Below are 19,701 nucleotides of genomic sequence, written 5' to 3'. Positions count from 1 at the left end.
TTCTCGGTCGGACGAAAACTAGCTCATAGGTGGACCGAAACTGAAATAACACTACTTTTATAAAATAAACCGCAAATATTATTAAATCTCAAGTAATATTAACCTAAAATATTTTGTGTTATATATAACACATTTAAGTAAGAGTACCTACTTAGATTTTTTTTCTCATTTGAATATTGGCATCTAAAGTGGGCGAAAACTGACACACCTACCCTATTACCTAAACATAGATTCGAGTTAGAATCATGACAGATTTTAGGTAATTATCTTTAAACTCCGAAATATTTTGTATCCAATCGTTTCGAATGTTTCGATTCAGTCGAACAGCGCAATTATAATTATTACTTGTTTAATTTAGCGACTACTGGCAATACTGGCACATCCGCAGCCGAGGGTAATTACCTCTCTTTAAATGACGAGTTGCGCAATGAGGTCGTTGAACCCGACCAATTACAAAATTACAACCGTATTTAATTGCTTATAACAATTCAGTCTCAGTCTTACTAAACAGAAACTTTGTTCTTTAAATAAAAATATGTAATTTTCGAATAACCTATTAAAAATATTATATACCTAATTTTAAATTTGTTTTCCAATTACCTACGATTCGAATATTAAAATAATCAAAATAAACTAAAATACAAAAAGAAAATGCAAAATGAAGGTTCCACCGAGATTTGAACTCGGATCGCTGGATTCAGAGTCCAGAGTGCTAACCGTTACACCATGGAACCGTTGAGAGAGTGTCCGAATTTAGCGTTCACATTATCTCATCAATATGCGATGCTTTGCTTATGTTGTAACACTGCCAATGGCTTTGATTTTGTAAAAAGCTTGAACAAGAAATAGGTACATTATATACGAAGTCGTACCTATATTAAATAAAAATAATGGGTGAGTGATGTTAATGGCTATAATTAAAAGCACCAACTAGCATTTTTTTTAATGCAAGTGATATAACTATAAGATTTGACGGTAGGTACTCTTGAACAAAAAAATTTTTTTTTTCAAATCGGTGCACAATTCTGATTCTGAGGTAACATCTTAGGTATGTAAAAACGGTCGAATTGAACTTCCTGCTTTTTTTGAAGTCGGATAGAAGTTCATGTAGGTAAGTACCCACTGACTATCAGTCCACCGGATGATATCGGCCTGTGAGTTAGAACAAAAATTTGACAGTTCCGAACAACTGACAGGCCGGTATCGTCCGGCGGACTGATAGTCAGTGGGCCCCTTAACCCTACATTGCAATCAGCTAGATTTGATTGATAATTTTTCCCGCGTTATCAGTAGTAGGTATATAATATTGTCTTCGGTTACCGCGATAGTGGGTGGGTAGTCACCCGTTGACCACGAACGCTGTAAAGAGTTCGAAACGTCGGGATGTATTATAAATTCAATATACGCGATATAATCCGTTTTCATAGTTTTATTTCAGTAGTAGGTATAGTTAACGCTATCTCTACTGAGCTCGTTCACTTACCTGTACTAACAATGGCATTCTGTTAAACAAAAGCCATTTTTTTTGTGTGAGCGCGTGGCCTTTGTGCCTGAGGCTCACACACAATGGCCACGTGCTCAGGCACAAAGGCCACGCGTTCACAAAAAAGAAATAATGCCTTTTGTTTACCAGAATGCTATTGTTAGTACAGGTAAGTGAACGAGCTCAGTAGAGATAACGTTAACTATATAATATATTATCATATTTATCATTAATTTATCGGTGGAAGACGGCACGGCGACCTTGAACCCATTCCAACGTAGCTGCGGTAATGACGAGCTTGCCTTGCCTTATCATCAATGCCTGTATCATTACTTAGCAAAAGAGACGAGTTAATGTTAAGAACTACATAGTACAAACACTACTATCGGTACTGAAATATAGTCACATTCCTATATTAAAATCGTGCCACCTAGACACCTATAACGATTTGAAATTCCTAGTAATCTGCAGCGGTCATACAACAATTAGAATAGGTATATCACAAATTGTACGATGACTTCAGTGATGTTGGATCAGCGACAAATCCCGCCTCCCACCCACACATCCAATAATGACACGAGGAACGCAACTTTGCGAAGATATTGAATTTAGATAACCAGCCAGGTGACAATCGCTATCGCTTTGACAACGAAACGCTTTGTGTATCTCTATCACTCTTCCATATTAGTGCGACAGTGACAGTCGCGTTTCGATCGCTACGGAGCGTCAATGATTGGCATGTTGGCTACGCGGCCAGTACGTATAGGTATAATGGTCGTTCTTGTCTATGTGACAGTGTGATAAAAACGGTGTCCGTCACTTTCAAACTCGGTTTTAAAAAGAGACGGTTATTTTATCACGTGGAAAAAGTCATCCATCATACGCTTGCAGTCTTCATAATTGATTATGTCTTTGTTAGTAGCACTTCAGGTACCTACGTGTAATCGAGTGCTAGCTAGCTATAGCTAGCTAGTGCAAGTGCAGTGTTTAGCACTCGTACGTGACTCGTACTAATTTCACGCCTACTTACCCCGCGATGACCGACAAACGTTCGTCCGACTTATTGTCGTTGTCGTTACAAGGTTTGCAAATTAAAAGATGCCAGCATTAGGTCGCTATTAGTAGGTACCTACTCGTACGTGTGAAGTAGGTCTTTCGAACCATTGTTTAAGCATATCATCATTTTTCATGTAGATATAAAACTTACAAAAAATCTAATGGCTAATGGCTAGTTTGCTATGGGATAATAGGGAAGTTTTCTTCTTAAAATAATATATTTCACACCGTGCACGATATAAAGCACCAGACAATTATTAGAGAAACATAGATAGCAGTTATTTTTAAACACAATTTCTATATAATAAATCGGATAAAAAGGAACATAAAAAGCTTACCTAAAGTTAACTGTGACGTCACTATATACTCGTAGTAGTAGTAGTAGTAGTAAAACTCTTTATTGTACAAAAAGAAACATAAACCAAGAGAAAAACGCATCATTTGTACAAATTAAATAATTGTAATTTATATGATATTTAAAAGATACGTAGATGACACTTTTACTATACTTCCAAAAAGTAGTGTTTCAACTTTCTTAGATCATCTAAATTCCATCCATAGCAAAATAAAATTCACTATGGAGTTGGAAAAATACTGTTCTCTCCCCTTCTTAGACGTATTGGTAAAAATAAATTCTGATAACACCCTAGGTCGCACTGTGTATAGGAAACCTACTCATACTGATAGGTACTTAAATGGCTAATCGCATCACCATCCCAGTCAACTTTTTTTCAGAGAGCCCAGAGGATATGTGATGACTAGCATCTGGCCGCGGAGCTCCAGCATGCCAGGCGCGCGTTCCAGGCGAACGAGCTCAGGATACCGCGGGTCAACCAGAGGTCCCACATTAAGATCCCCACAGTCGAGCGCAGGCCTGCCATTCTGCCTTTTGTCAGGGGGGTCACGGACAGGATCAGCCACATCTTAAAGCGTGCTTCTATAAAAACATATTTCAAGCCAATGAGGAAGATGTCACAATTCCTGAGGCCTGTAAAATGCAAAACCCCTCTACAGATTGCAGGAGTGTACAAGCTGGACTGTGAGTGTGGCTTATCATATGTCGGGCAGACGAAACGGAGCATTTTCACTCGGGTGAAGGAACACATAGCTGATGTCAAGCATCGTCGACCTAGGTCTGCAGTCTGTGAGCATGTCATGGATAAAGCCAATCACTCAATCAAGTTTGATAAGCCTCTGGTTTTTGCCAATGAGAAGCGATACATACCCAGAATGCTGAGAGACCTTAGTGTGGGATGGTGTTGGACATTCCGAGTATAATATGTTTTGAAAAGATTTGTCCCGCCGAGTTTGTTGCCTGTCCCATATTGGGATACCCTCCTACAATTTAGGAGGGAATTAAATTTTCTCGGGTCCGCGGTGTAGGGTTGGAGCCGGCGTAGTTTTTATCGCGTTTATATATATCTTTACTTAAAAATAATTGTAGTGTATAACTAGCCTTATGAACCGATTTTGCATGATGTACAACCAGCCTTAAAGTTTATAGTCTATGATGGTTCATTATTTTTAGTATGTGGGTATTTTTGCATTTTGTGGTTTTCCTCAGTCACCCGTTGACCACGAACGCTGTATAGAGTTCGAAACGTCGGGATGTATTATAAATTCAATATACGCGATATAATCCGATTTTCATAGTTTTATTTCAATTGTAATTTGGTTATTTGTACTCGTTTTCATATAAATTCCATATTAGCAAATCGTTTTGACAGTTCTAAAAAAGATGCTGATATGACTAGTAGGAAAGTAGCCTATTACAGCTGCGTTAGTTAACGATCCCGTTACATGCGGTTAGTGCCACGTGCCACCCGCCCTATATGTAATGTAGGTACCTCCTGAAATTTTACACACAGGTTTTTATATACTATATAATTATCTAGTACTGGCTGTTGCCCGCGACTTCGTACGTGTGGCTTTGTATGTTGGTGGTTATGTATTTTACTGGCTGTTGCCCGCGACTTCGTACGCGTGGCTTTGTATGTTGGTGATTATGTATTTTACAGCCATAATCACCAACATTGGTGATTATGTATTTTACAGTCAGTACTAGATAATTATATAGTATATAAAAACCTGTGTGTAAAATTTCAGGAGGTACCTACATTACATATAGGGCCCTTATTAAGAGCTAGCCTTATTTTTGGTTAGCTTTTCGGTAAGGGTTAGTCAAAGGTAAGGGTATGAATGGGCTTGCAGTTCAAAAGGGAGAGTCTTTCAATGTGTTAGCCGTGTTTAAGTGTCGCCCATTGAAAGGGTTTTATCGCGGAAAGGGTTGTCCGGTCCCTGATTTTACATGAGCATAGAACATTATGCAGCAGAAGATATCCGTAGGGACGGCATGAAATTTATCTTTCACAAACTTTTTAACGTTTCAAGCCCCTAAACGAAAAAAAAATGTTTTCGATATAATCCCTCTAAATCCTCTAAGAAGATTTTCAAGTCCGCACTATTAAAAAAAAATGTTCGCTCCCGATACAAACTTTATTATCTAATACAAACCTTTCAAAAACGGTGAAATCAGTTTTCGTCTATTTTAATAGGTAAATGCCCTTTTACCAAGTTTCAAGTTCCTAGCTTAAAAGAAAACTTGTACCACATATAAACTTACATCTCCTTTCTATACTTTCTATAACTCTTTTTTGTAATCTAATACAATGCCTTTCTAAGAAGTTTCAAAGCATTTGTAATGCATTCAAACTTTGAACCCTTTTTTAACCCTTTTAGGGGATGCATTTTTAAAAACGCTCAAATTACTTTTCTTGTATTCTAATAATATTTATACAAAGATTGAAGTCCCGCACTCAAAAAAGGTTTGATCTCCATACACACCTTCAACCCCTATTTTACCACCTTAGGGGATGAATTTTCACAAACGCTGAAATCAGTTTTCTTTTCTTTTAATGAAATACATTTTACGTTGTTCCAAATTCCCAGTTTAAAATGAAATTTGAACCCTATACAAACTAATAACTTAACCCTTTTAAGGGATGATTTTTAAGAATCGCTGAAATTACTTTTCTTGTATTCTAATAATATGCCCTTATACAAAGATTCAAGTCCCGCACTCACAAAAATATTTGATCTCCATACAAACTTTCAACCCCTTTTTCATCACCTTGGGGGATGAGTTTTTAAAACCGCTGAAATTAGTTTTTTTTTTTAATATAATACCTTTTTGCAGTTTCAAGGAAGAAGAACGAGAAAATACATTTATTTGACGCCGCAACATAGTACATAAAAAAGAAAGGCATTCAGACAAAAAAACACTTGGACGCTAAAAAGGATCCCTACTCAGCATAATGCCGCGGCAAACCGTGGCGCTGGTTTTCTGTGGGGACCTGACTTAATCTAAAAATTAATGGCGACACGTACGCTAACGACACACAAATAAATTAAAACACAAACATTATTAAACATAGAAAATTAAGACAAGATTTGAACCCCAAGACAAACTTTCATCCCCTTTTAACCCCCTTAGGGGTTGAATTTCTAAAAACGTCGAAATCACTTCCTTCAATCCTAAGAAGTTTCAAAGCATTTGTAATGGATTAAAACTTTCAACCCCTTTTTAACCCTGTTAGGGCATGAATTTTTAAAAACGCTGAAATCACTTTTCCTGTATTCTAATAATATGCCCATACATATATACAGTTTCAAGTCCCGCGCTTGATAATTTTTTTTATCTCCATACAAACTTTCAACCCCCTTTTCAGCACCTTAGGGGATGTAATTTCAAAAACGCTGAAATTTATTTTCTTGTATTTTAATAAATTATCTTTTTACGAAGTTTCAAATTGCTAGTTTAAAATAAAACTTGATCCCCAAACAAACTTTTATCCCCATTTTAACCACCTTAGAGGTTGAATTTCTCAAAATCGCTTTTAGTTCTTGTACATATTATAAAAGTAACCTGGTGTGCAAATTTCAACTTTCTATCTTTTGTAGTTTCGGCTGTGTGTAACTATGAGTCAGTCAGTCAATCAGTCAGGACACGTGCATTTATATATATAGATAAATAATACTCGTATATCCGTCTGTGTCTTTTCTACTCAGGGGGCCTAGCCAAGATGACAATCTTTTGCGCTACGACAACGAAACGCTATCTGTCTCTCTATCGTACTAATATGGAAAAGTGATAGAGAGACAGATAGCGTTTGGTTGTCGTAGCGCAAGCGTTTGTTATTTTGGCTAGGCTCCCTGAAAAGCCAAACGCAATGGGCAACGGGCCAACAAGATACTACTTATCGTAAACTATTTATGTAATTTGATATCTAATGTACGACTTTATTTAACGAATATTTATGTATTTATTGTAATACAATATGTTACGCGTATGTTCTTATAATTAATATAGGGAATCAGTAACTGTTCAGTGTTAAACATATTAGTTACCTTAGGTAACATATCTCAATATAGGAAAATAGGAACCTATCTCTTTATTGTAAGTAATAAAAAGTACTGCGCGCCTGTATGAGTTGTTAAGGGGCCCACTGACTATCAGTCCGCCGGACGATATCGGCCTGTCAGTTGTTCGGAACTGTCAAATTTTTGTTCTAACTGACAGGCCGATATCGTCCGGCGGACTGATAGTCAGTGGGCCCCTTCAGAATGGTAGGGAATAAGAGTCCGGTTTAGATATTAGGGCAAATAAAAGTGAACATATGGTACCTAGCCATGTCATGACTCAAAAGACTCGGGGAGACCCTCGAATTTGATTGTTGTAACAATTAAATTAGGACCACATCTATTTATTTTAATGATTTACAAAACGCAACGTACACCCAGCCGCAAAAGTGCATGACCACTTTATGAATTAATTTTATTCATAATGAACACATCATGGGTTCACGTTAAGCTCAGCTATTTTGCAGCTCGCTATACAAAACTATAGTTGGTCAAACCAAATTGTCAGTAAATAAGAACAAAAAAAAACTATACTCATCCTTTTCTTTTGGGTGCTAGTACAAGTGTAAGACAAAGATAGTATGAGTCTCTCTATGTTTGAAATGAGACAGTTCTTTAACAAACTATACATAAACGCGTGAAGTCTGGCTGAAGACAGTACTTGACGCCTGACCGTTCTTTATATTGTACACTTGTGTTAGCGCGTTAAATAGAAAATTTAGGATCAGCTTTATCCATTAGACGGCCTACACGTTCCTCATCGTCATACGAAAGCTTCTAACGTAAATTTGCATATTGGAGCCCACTTGTAGGATTCTTGGCATAGTTGTCCGATATCAGTGACCGACAAGGCGTACCTCGTTGCATAAATAGATAGACGTTTACGAACGCTGCGACCGAGAAATTATAACCGCGACGAAGCTTTCCTCTAACTGGACGGCTTAGGCAAATAAATATTCAATGAGCTACCTATACCTATATCTAGAAAAATAATTAACTTGTTAATAAATGTTCGAAAAGGTAATTCGCAATTCGTGTGGATTTAAAATTTAACACTCGAATCCTTTCGGTCCTGTTTTAATTTATCGCCACTTGTTGCGAATTTCCTATATTTCGCACTTGTATCGTAATTGATAAAGTGAATATTTTCCAAAATAATCGCTCCTTAAAATATTTTCGTTTTTATTTTACCACTTTATCAGCATGATTGCTTTACCTAGGTAGGATATATATCCATGCCGAATTGCAGCTTTCCACCACCAACGATCACGGAGCAAAGCTTCGGACGGACAGACAGACAGACACATAGACGGAAACTATAGGTAAGCGCAACGTTCCTGTTCCTAGTTGACTACGGAACTCTAAAAAATAAACGTGCAGTTCTGATACGACATTGCAATAGTTTTATTACCTAACAGACACGAGAACTTTTTAGGGGTTGGTGCGAAGCAGGTGCGAAGGTACATTGGTCACGTAAGATATTTCATCTAACCATCATTCTAAAGCCATATGAATTTCATTCAAAACAGATGATCATGAACTAGAATATCCAGTTTTATAGATGAATAAACACACTGGCACTTGGTGATTATTACTATGCAATTACCCTTGCGGCATCTATTTCAAGATGCACATATATAAGTGGGCTGCATGGTGCTTGGAGGAGACTGGGCGGCCTTGCGCGGATGCGACCTCACAACCCCGAGGCGCGCCCGTGCCCGCCTAACCGATGCTGACGGTAACTGATCACCGATAAATCGTTATCGGATTATTGCCAAATGTGTCCATCATACTGACGTGTACTACATCTCAATCAACAGTAATCTTCTGAAGTAAGTCTATTGTTAAACAAAATGTAGGCACTTGTCATCGTTGATCTATCACTTAGGTAACTATTTTTTTTTATCAACTTTAACACATATATTTTTAAAGGTTAAAAATTAAATCCTCCCTTGCGTTTATATTAAAATGACAGAACAAACGTTCGCCCGTGGGTAATATGCGCCGCGCTGGTGGCCGAAAAAAACAAGAACGCGTAACGTAACCACCTCAATTAGAAAGATTGATTAAAACCATCAAAGAACAATGCGACGTATGCGTGCTGTGCTGGTCAGTTTTCGACAATTAATCAATATTTGTTGAGATAATTGCTGGGCAAGGTTCCTCACTCGCGGTGTGCAGGTCATGGCTGTATGACGCTAATAGTTTAAACACGGGAACTAGTTTGTTAGTCATGGTAACATTGATGAGGATGCGTTGAGAGGACGCCATACCGGCAGACGTGTCTTCATCTGCCGATACAATCGTGAGTTTTATTAATTATCTACGCTTGATTACTGACTTAACAATGACAAGCTTATTATCTGGGTATTATTAATTATTAGCGACTGCGATTGTATAATGCAGAAATTATAATAATGCCCGCATAATGGGCTGCGTACTGCGCAGTAGTAATCGTCAGTGTCCTCGTTGACGTTTAATTTACCTCATTCTCCTTGTTTTAATGGTCCTCAATTACGTAACAAATCTCTCGGTAACAACTGCCTGAGATTTGCACCCACTTGTTCACAACGAACAGACGGACAGGCAGACATCACTGGGCTCGCGGCAGATTGTTCGTAATAAAGCTTATTATCTGCCTATTGTACATAATGCAGGAAGACTTTTTTGTTAGAAATCCTTGAAATGTTGGCACCGCTGCAATTACGAAGACTTTAAAACAAGAAATTTCGACTAAGTGGGTTGTTTACCATAATTAAGTAGAATTATTAATGGCTTACCTACTCATACTTACTTAATGTTCAATTTTACTAACTTTTCAGAAGGTTAGGATTGCTTGTACAATTAATATAAGTACAGGGTGTCTAGCGGCAGACATCCGATTTTAAAGTTGATTAAGAGGAAATACCATGCAGCTGAGCCCCTTCTGAGATTTGAGAATTTAAGGTAAATACCTCTGTCGCACTGACAGGGGCGGCTCCTAAAATTTGAGCGATAAGGACTTGCAGCTTAGGCTACCAATTCTGGGTAAAAATCTCAGAAATTGAGTTTTCGTTTTCGACATTTTCCTCCTCCAAAATCTAATCAATCGTAACAAAATTTTGGGAACGGGAAATAGGAAAGAAATTATCTGTGTCTGACCGTAAGAAGAGAAGACTTTGTGCAATAACTCAAAAACGACTGGACCGATCATATTCGCTATAGTTTTCATTGAAAGTATTCATTAAGCTTTTGTTTTACAATTTTTTTCATATTTTTGGACCCATGGTTCAAAAGGGGGACACGAATATATTTTTTTGGAGCGATCATTTCCGAAAATATTTACTTTAAAAATAGTTGTAGAAGAACGGTATTCATTTTAAATGACCTAACAACGGTACCCTACTAAGGGTTAAAGCGAAAAAATAAAAATAAAAACATTTTGTAAGGTAGGTACCCTAAAATTTTTTTTTTCACATCACCTATTCGAAAAGGGAACTTTTCTTCCCTGCTTAGAGGGATCAGTGGCACTTTTCTGTTCAAGGACATTTTGTTGCCAGTATGAAATATTGACACAAAGACATGAAATTAGTATGCATATAATCAATTACAATTTCTTTATAATCGATTACGTGCATACAATTTTACTAACATATTTTTTGTTGTATTTGTAAACAATAAATGTAATTAGCGTATTTAAAATTAATTATTAGCATATTTAAATTAAGTAAATTAATTAATTAGCGTAATATTTACAAAGAAACGTAGAAAAACATTAGTTTAATAATTTAATTTTTATTTTGACATTTTAGGTCTCAAAAACTGTAATAGATGTCATATATTAAAGAAAAAGTGACGAAGCCCTCCAGTGGTGAAGGCCGGATCCGGCCTTCACCACTGGAGGGCTTCGTCACTTTTTCTTTAATATATGACATCTATTACAGTTTTTAATTTATATATAGTAGTGTGACTATTTAAAAAAACACAAATCAAAAATATTTAATAAAATAATTTGATTTGTTCCCAAACTTGTTCATTTTAGGTCTCCTTAAACGCAGCCATACTTGTCTATGCAATTTAAAAAGTCGATCGGCGGTGACTGAGCTAGACAACCCTCCACAGGCGAAGAATTCTTTGAAGCTCTCCAGAGTCTGAAATTGGGTAAAAGTACAGGTCTTGATAATTTACCTGCTGAACTAGTGAAAATCGGTTGCGTTTCTTCTCCCTGTACACTCTCTTACTGCGCTGTTGGGATGAGGGAACTATTCCTCAAGACATGAGAGATGCGGATGTCGTTACCCTATATAAAGGCAAAGGAGATAGAGGAGACTGTAATAACTACAGGGGCATATCCTTGCTAAGCATTGCAGGAAAGGCATTTGCAAAAGTTGTTTTGCGAAAACTAAACACCTTAGCCTCTCGGATTTTCCCCGAGTCGCAGTCGGGTTCAGAGCTGGCCGTTCGACCAATGATATGATATTTACTCTCCGGCAACTGCAAGAAAAATCTCGTGAACATCGTGTGCCGCTGTATATGGCCTTTGTCGATCTCAACAAGGCATTTGATACCGTGAGTAGGGAAGGTCTATATGAGGTATTCAGCGAAATTGGATGTCCTCCTAAACTTTTATCACTCATCAAGTCCTTCCATGATGGCATGAATGCCTCCATCATATTTGATGGTGAAAAGTCGGTGCCTTTTCGCGTAAACCGTGGAGTCAGACAAGGCTGTGTGCTAGCACCTACCCTCTTTAATATCTTCTTCTCGGCTCTGCTTATGACTGCTTTTGAGGAGTGCGATGTCGGAGTATACCTGCATACTAGAAAGGATGGAAAACTTTACAATATTAGTCTTCTCAAGTCAAAAAACAAGCGTCTAGACGTAATGCTAGAGAACTTCTGGATGCGGATGATGCTGCACTAGTTGCAAACTCTGAAAGCGAACTTCAGGAGTTGGTGACACGATTTGGTCGCGCCTGTCGACTGCTTTCTATGAGCATCAACACCAAGAACACTGTCATCATGGTGCAAGGCGTAAACCAATCTCCGAAAATCATGCTCGACGGTGCTGTACTCGATGTCGTGGACCATTTCTGCTATCTTGGCTCTACTACCACCTAGTCTCTATCTAGCGACAAGGAGATGGATACTCGGATAGACAGAGCATCAACTGTTTTTGGGAAGCTTTTTGCGCGCGTATGGAAAACCGTATGCTTACTACTTACACCAAAGTCCTTGTATACCAGACCTGCGTCCTAAGCGTATTGCTGTACGCATCGGAAACATGGACTACATACGCGAAACAAGAACGCAAGCTCAACGCTTTCCACGTGCGCTGCCTGAGGACTATTCTTGGAGTTACTTGGCAAGATAAGATTAGCAACGAGGTAGTGCTCTCAAGAACGTATTGTTGCAGCCTAACTGCTATGTTAAAGCAGTGAAGACTTCGCTGGCTCGGTCACGTACATCGCATGGACCGTGGGAGACTACCACGCCAAGTTATGCTGGGTCAGATAGCGGACGTAACTTTTTACGTTGGGCGTCCAACTCTACGGTTTAAGGACTCCTGTAAGCGGGACATGAACAGTTTTGGCATTCGGACCGACAGTTGGGAGAAACGTGCTGAAATGAGACCGGAATGGCGTCACGACATTAGTCGGAACATCAAAGCACGACGATGACTGGCTGGAGAACCTTAAGCAGAAAAGTCTTCGTTGTGCTCTACCACCTCCTGCAGACTCGCGTTTTGTGTGCGATCGATGTGGCAAGAAATGCCGCGCTGCGATACGACTTTGTAGCCATCAACGGCGATGCGGGACCCCATAAACCCACAAGCGCCGCAACAAGCATCTACAACAGATGATGTGGCCAATGATGATGTACAAATATTTCACAAAGCATAATTATGCGGTTCTGTAATGTGTATAAATTTGTAAATACTTAGTTTAAATCAATAAATTTATAATAATAAATATAATTAAGTGATATCAGACTTCATAGTGTTCTTTCGAAGATTTGGTTCAAGGGGTAAGAGCTAATTTGTTACCAGAAAACTCTACATAAATAATGTACTTGATTTTCATTGTATCATTTTAGGTGTTTGCTGCTGTCTTTGAAAAGATATTAGGTACATAATTATGAGCTGTAGGTACTTTTAATTTGTCAGTACAGTCACGTCTGAAAATATCGATACACACAGTGCCAGAAGTATGTATCTATACTAAGGTCGTGTATACATATTTTTGGCACTTTGTCCGTATCAATCTTTGCTTAAAATAATAATGTTTTAAAACCTAATATATGTATGTAATTTCCTCATAGGTGATGTGAAAAGCACAGTATGTGTCACATGGTAGCAAAATTATTTTCACCTTGGGCGTTAACAGTTGAATCCCTCACTACGCTCAGGATTCTATGTTAGAATCCTTCGCTTCGTTTAGGATTCAATTGAACGCCCTCGCCGTAAATATGTCATTTTGCTCCCTTGTGACACAATCTACTATTGTAGGTTTTATTCTACCGTTCTGTTGCCATGCATTAAATCCATGCCAAATTGCAGATTTATAGCACTAACGATCACGCAGCAAAGCCGCGAAAGGACAGGCAGGCGAACATGGCGAAACTATAAGGGTTCATAGTTGACTAACGGAACTCTAAAAACCAAACACAGGCACTGGTAATATTAAACCCATATAAAAAAATATTCACTAGGCCCAAAATCCAGAGAGAAAAATGTCAAGAACGTTTGTATGGAAAAAGTACCACTATTGTTTCCTCGAAACATAGAAACCAAAACTATTTATTTTTGGATATACGAAAAGAATTTAATTTTTTGATAATCTGTTTTCAAATATTAACCTTTCCTGTGTAGGTAGTAGGTACGCACTCCTCCGACCTATTCCGCATAATATTCCGAAATTAATGCAAAACTTACTCCTTGTGGCACTAAAGTGAAAAGCTTTTGGTTAGGTATGTACGCCTCAATAGGATACGCAAGCTGCTTTGCTGGCCAGCGATCCATTGTCGTTAATCAATCCGCAATAGTCACAGAACTATAACAATGCCCATCCCCCTGCATCTCCATCGCACTTCGACTTCGCGTTTGAAAATCATTTGAATTTGCAATCGGCAATCTGCCGCAGGACAACCTGTATCTAAAGTGTGGATTTTTTTGAGGTTTAAGAGATGCGTTGCTTATGCATAGTTAATTTGAAATCCGTTTTACTAATAAAGTTTTAATAAAAAAATAGTATATCTGATACACTAACAATTTGCAGTGTTTTTATAACAAACAAAAACAAAATACACCGGCCAGCGGCGTGCTGCTGTGAGGAACATGAATCATGGCATTCATGGCGGCCCAAGGATCTCGCAATAACGAAGGTAATCTCGGCGTAATAGCTCGCGTCCGTGAATATAGCCTACATACCAACGTGACAAAAAATCTTGACATGTGAACACCTAAACGTTTCTAATGAGTATTCATAAAAAACCGGCCAAGTGCGAGTCGTACTCGCGCACGAAGTGTTCCGTACCATTACGGAAAAAAACAGCAAAAAAAATCACGTTTGTTGTATGGGAGCCCCATTTAAATATTTATATTATTATGTTTTTAGTAATTGTTGTTATAGCGGCAACAGAAATACATCATCTGTGAAAATTTCAACTGTCTAGCTATCACGGTTCATGAGATACAGCCTGGTAACAGACAGACAGACAGACGGACAGACGGACGGACGGCCAGACGGACAGACGGACAGCGGAGTCTTAGTAATAGGGTCCCGTTTTTACCCTTTGGGTACGGAATCCTAAAAATGACGAACACCAGAACTGGAGTAGAGGCTGAATCAATATGAACTGTATTAAGGCTAATCTCTACATTTACAAATTGAGTTTCAAGCTATAGGAAGCGGTTGATAAAAAAAATGTTTATTTATAAATATTGAATCATGTATGAAACCATAATTGAATTCTAACGAACGAGCTTACTCTTGTTTCATTCGTTTGATAAAGTAAAAAAATACTTTTTGCAGATTGGAATTTTTTGGCTTATCTCTATACCTACTGAAATACCATTTTATACTCGTGGTGCATCAGATAATCTGTATAAATTGTAAATGTAATGATGAACACCACAATTACGCGCGCCAGTTATTTACTGAGTATCCGTGAACAATACACCAGCATTTTATAGGAGTAAAATATCGATGAAGTGTGGGAGCTCAGATTGCTAGATGACCAAGCACATGACTGTGCTGAGATGTCAATGACTGATTGATCTCTGTTGCCAATGTGTGTAACATAGAGAGTCCGGACCAAAGAGTTATGTAGGTACGTATATGTCCGGACACTGGAAATATTTTAATTCCTTCAAAAAAGAGGTTCTCAATTTAGCTATTTTGTGCTATTTGAATACACCGTGATTTATAAATAATTATCTACACTGGTTTTGGAAGATAAATTCCAGAAGGAATTGATGGAACTCCGCAAATATAATTGGCAAGTATTTGAACTAGGTAACATCACCTCTCGTAAGCTTTGACGTCCGAATCGGAACGCTAAAAGTTGGTTTAAACATTTGAACAATGTTTAATTCAGTATTGTTCTAGATAACTCAATCGAATGAATAAAAGTATTAACTGTTTTATATGAATTTTATTTGGTTGCCTACTTATGTAGGTACTTATTAGGTAGTGTATCTAAGTAGAACAGTATTGTATGCATACTTATTAGACCGCAGTTTGACTTCTGAACATATTTTCTAAAATGACTGGAAAGGAAAAATCCAGTGAGGAAAACGGGGATTACGTTTGTATGGAGAAGCGGCAGCGGCAGCGTGCGGTCGTCCCCTTTCCTCCTAATAAGTGTCTTATCTATTTACATAAAACAGATGATTTATGTTGTATGTAGGTAAATCACATGGGAATTATAAAGTTTATGGTAAAGTTTGTCTTAGGAAAAAATGACCAACAGGCTTAAGGAGACTGTTATTATGTAAAAAAATACCTGTTTCCTTTTTTTTTTAAAAGAAATCCATATCGTTTACATTTTCGAAAATATCGCCATCACAGGAAAGACTACATCGAAAAATGTTGTACAAACACTTACAAAATCGAGGCATTTCCACGAAAAACTAGCATTGAAGTTAATCTATGTAGTTAGTATAACCTGTTCAAAGGGTGTTAAAACAATTCTAAGAAACTGATGGTGACGGAAGACGGTGGTGGTGGAAGACGATGGCGGACTGGAAATGGATAAGCCCGGGTTTTCTAATAAATAATACAGAGAAGAACATCATAGCTGCGTTGCGAAAAACGCCTATTACCCTGTCTGAAAAATTACTCTATAAAGACCTACAAATAAACTAACCTAACCTAACTAAAATGCAAAATAGTAAACTGAAGTGGAAATCACATCTGGATTATGGTAAAGCGAATAGAGAAAGCGATAAAGCGACTAAGTCAACAATATCGAATTTGTGGAAAAACACCTTATTCCTCCCAACTGCTCTGAATTACGATCCATTGAAAAATAATGGGCTCGTATGAAGCAGAAACTCTTAAACCATAAAACTAACTTCGTATCAGTTGAATACTTCAAGTCGAAATGGAAAAAAGCTTAATAATTTATAACAGAGTCCTATGTACAAAACCGGATGGCAGCCATTACAACAAAATTACGAAATTTCTGGATTTATAAAGTCAAAGACTCAAAACATGCGTACATACATGTTGTTTATTAAATTTGTAACAAGAATTTACCATCAAACAGTTGATTTGTAACTGTTGTGTAAGATTTTGTGAAAATTAAAATGCGTAATTTTTTTCTGGGACAAGCTTTAGTACAGTTTCGCACCCAAAAAGAAATTCAATAGTTATGGAAGTGAACGCACAATGATGCGGATGCGACCTAAGTATGGAATGTGTGGCTGAAGATAGCTGCGCTGATTGCAGCGGCGACGCGCAGATAGAGTGGCATTCCTCCGACACATTACCAATCACTTCACTTTTATGGACAACAACCGCACCGACGCGGCTCATCATCTCGATTAGATTAACTTCAATCCCGCCTGATGGCAGAAATGTATCAAAGACTATTTCTTTTCAACGTGCGTGACTGCTTATTACGTTATACCGACTCTACATTACATCTTACTCGATGTAGGTGTTATCCCTATCGCATACATGATGTGTGAAAGTGACAGAGCCGTCTAACCGCATGGTAGCACGGCTGATGTCGAATCACCGGGCACGAGTGTGTCGCATAACGGTCCGACACGAGTGACGCTGTGTGATACGATTAACATTAACAAATGTGCCAAACTAACAAGGAAAACGAACTACAGACCGACTATACGCTATGTAAAATGTATGTACGAGTACCTATCTGTTTTCTTCAATATATAAATGCATATCACGCACCATGTTGCGGAATTTCACTGGAACTAATTTTTTCATATTATACTGAACTGTCACCCTAATATAAGAATAACAGCGCCCTCTTGACAATGATCATATATACTGGTCAGGCTTTATTAGTATGTATTAATTAACAACCTATCGTCATTACTTCAAAAAATGTTTAGCTTTAAATAGTTCATTATGAGATTCATGAGAGAGACAAAATAAAAATATTATTATTTAATATGAAACTATTAAGTTTAGGTAGTTATTAAACTACCTGTCGCTGGACTCGCTGGACAGTGGACACCGCTTACTTGTCTTCATCAGTTGATATAAATGTTTCAACATATCTATCTGTACCTAATGCTTTTCTACGACAAAATATTAAAAGTGTTGGCACCTAGGTATGTACAGTTAATTGGGATATCGACTGTGCGTTTTACGAGCCCCGATGCAAATAGTTCGTTCGTCCACACAACAGTTTTGTTTATTCTAATAAATTTTACACATGAAGATAAAATGACCCAGTAATGGGAACCGTAATAGTAATGTTTAATCTAGTTTATTTTGATCGTATAATAAAATTGCATGAGACTCTTATTGTTAAAAAAAATTACTTTTCAAAAACGTTCTCCAAATCATATTGTCCTATCCTGTAGCACTGCTGCATGCATGGGCTCGAAACAAAATTGTCAGTACATTGGTAGAGCTGTGTTGCTTGCCCTAGTAATAGCCCTTTTGACATCTGTTATATTCCTACCCGCCAAATAAAAAATAAAAAATCGTTATTTTTTTTCTTTCAGTACAAACGGTATTTCCTGTATTTGGATTTAGTTATTGGAGAATATTACCATATAATATTAAACTACATTAGCATTAGCATTAAATGTTAGTGATTTTTAAACTTTAACATTATTTTTGTACAAACGCGAGAACCTCAAAAATTGGTCTGACTAGACGAAAACATATGCATCGGGGCTCGTAATACTTTCCGCCACTGCTTAGTGCTTATCCCGTAAATGGAGATCATATCGAACATAAACATAACTAACCGAACACCTATAGCATAAATAAAACTATACGCTTTACAGCACATTTGGTACTAATAACTAATAACAATGACTATCTCTTCAACTTTCTCCTCCAGTCTCTTTATTATGGTTACTACGAGACACCCACGCACGAATCATGTCCAAAACCTCATTATACTTATAGGTCTGACGTCTGTTTAGAGGCGAGTGGACCGTGACCACGGCTCTGGGTCAAGGACTCGGTCAGTTACCCTGTGCCGGAGCCGTCTGCCCGTTGAATTACTTCTTTTTTTGGGCCCTCTTTATGGATATTTTGTGAATTCATTACGTGGAACTACAACGCGAGTATAAAATGGACACGGTAGGCTTAATTGATACAATCCTTGTAAACCTATTTTATTTCTAAAAAAAATGGAAGTCACTTTTAACTCATCGAAACTTGAAATATGAGCGATAAGAAAAGATTTTTAAGTATACGTAGGTCGAATTCGTAACGTCATATTTTCATAAGAATTTGACTTTTATGGGGCACTTCCACATTGTCACTGCTAAGTGTGCAGAGTTAACTTGGTCCACTCTAGGTTGGTTCCTAATCCTAAGGGTATCCTCGATTCAACGACAAACAATGCTAAACTTGGTATTTTACACAAATTCATGTACATAATAATACCTTACCAATGTTAGCAAATTATTAGTGTATAACTACTACTTATTAATCGCTACTTGGGGTGGAGTGGAGGAGAACTCAATACTTCTCGACTATCGTTTCCACAATAGGCTAAAGCCTCCGTTGAAATGCCTCCTCCGGATGTGTGAAATACGTGAGCGTTATTATACCTCGCGGATGCGTTTCGCTAAAGGAAACGATTTCCGATAAAGCGCCATATCAAGCGTCAAATATCTTGAATTCAGAAAATGGAGGTCATGATCACGATTCACGGCCGAATTTCTCAAGGCTGGCGTCATTTGGGTTTGGGTCTGATTTCAAAATACTTAGGTATTGAAAATATGAAATAAAACTATGAAAACGGATTATATCGCGTATATTGAATTTATAATACGGGTGTCACCCGTTGACCACGAACGCTGTAAAGAGTTCGAAACGTCGGGATGTATTATAAATTCAATATACGCGATATAATCCGTTTTCATAGTTTTATTTCATGAGTAACTATCGCGGTAACCGAAGACAATATTGAAAATATGTTGACTACTACTACTTGTTAACGCTTTTCTTGAAATTGGTCAAAGAGGATATCATAGGATAGAGCAGTCCTGTCATAGTAAGTTTTGTAGCCACAGTAAATTGACTGTCATCCATCGACACACGA

The 19,701-nt window shown here is 37.7% G+C and overlaps 1 protein-coding gene, 1 long non-coding RNA gene and 1 other non-coding gene across 4 annotated transcripts in view; 1 reads left to right on the top strand and 2 right to left on the bottom strand.

Moving 5' to 3' along the window:
• The window catches only part of LOC134755813 (uncharacterized), a 359,324-nt gene that overhangs the window by 248,308 nt on the left and 91,315 nt on the right, over positions 1-19,701 (top strand). The gene's annotated exons all lie outside the window — the stretch shown is intronic.
• LOC134755744 (uncharacterized) overlaps positions 1-19,701 on the bottom strand; it is an 81,689-nt gene that overhangs the window by 31,768 nt on the left and 30,220 nt on the right. The window lies entirely within an intron of this gene.
• Positions 663-734, bottom strand: Trnaq-cug (transfer RNA glutamine (anticodon CUG)). The gene has a single exon. It is a non-coding gene; the product is annotated as a tRNA-Gln (tRNA).

This window comes from Cydia strobilella, chromosome 3, assembly GCF_947568885.1.
Source record: "Cydia strobilella chromosome 3, ilCydStro3.1, whole genome shotgun sequence".
Lineage (NCBI taxonomy): Eukaryota > Metazoa > Arthropoda > Insecta > Lepidoptera > Tortricidae > Cydia > Cydia strobilella.
The sequence above is the reverse complement of the archived record's forward strand: the minus strand, read 5'-3'. Positions and strand labels throughout refer to the sequence as shown.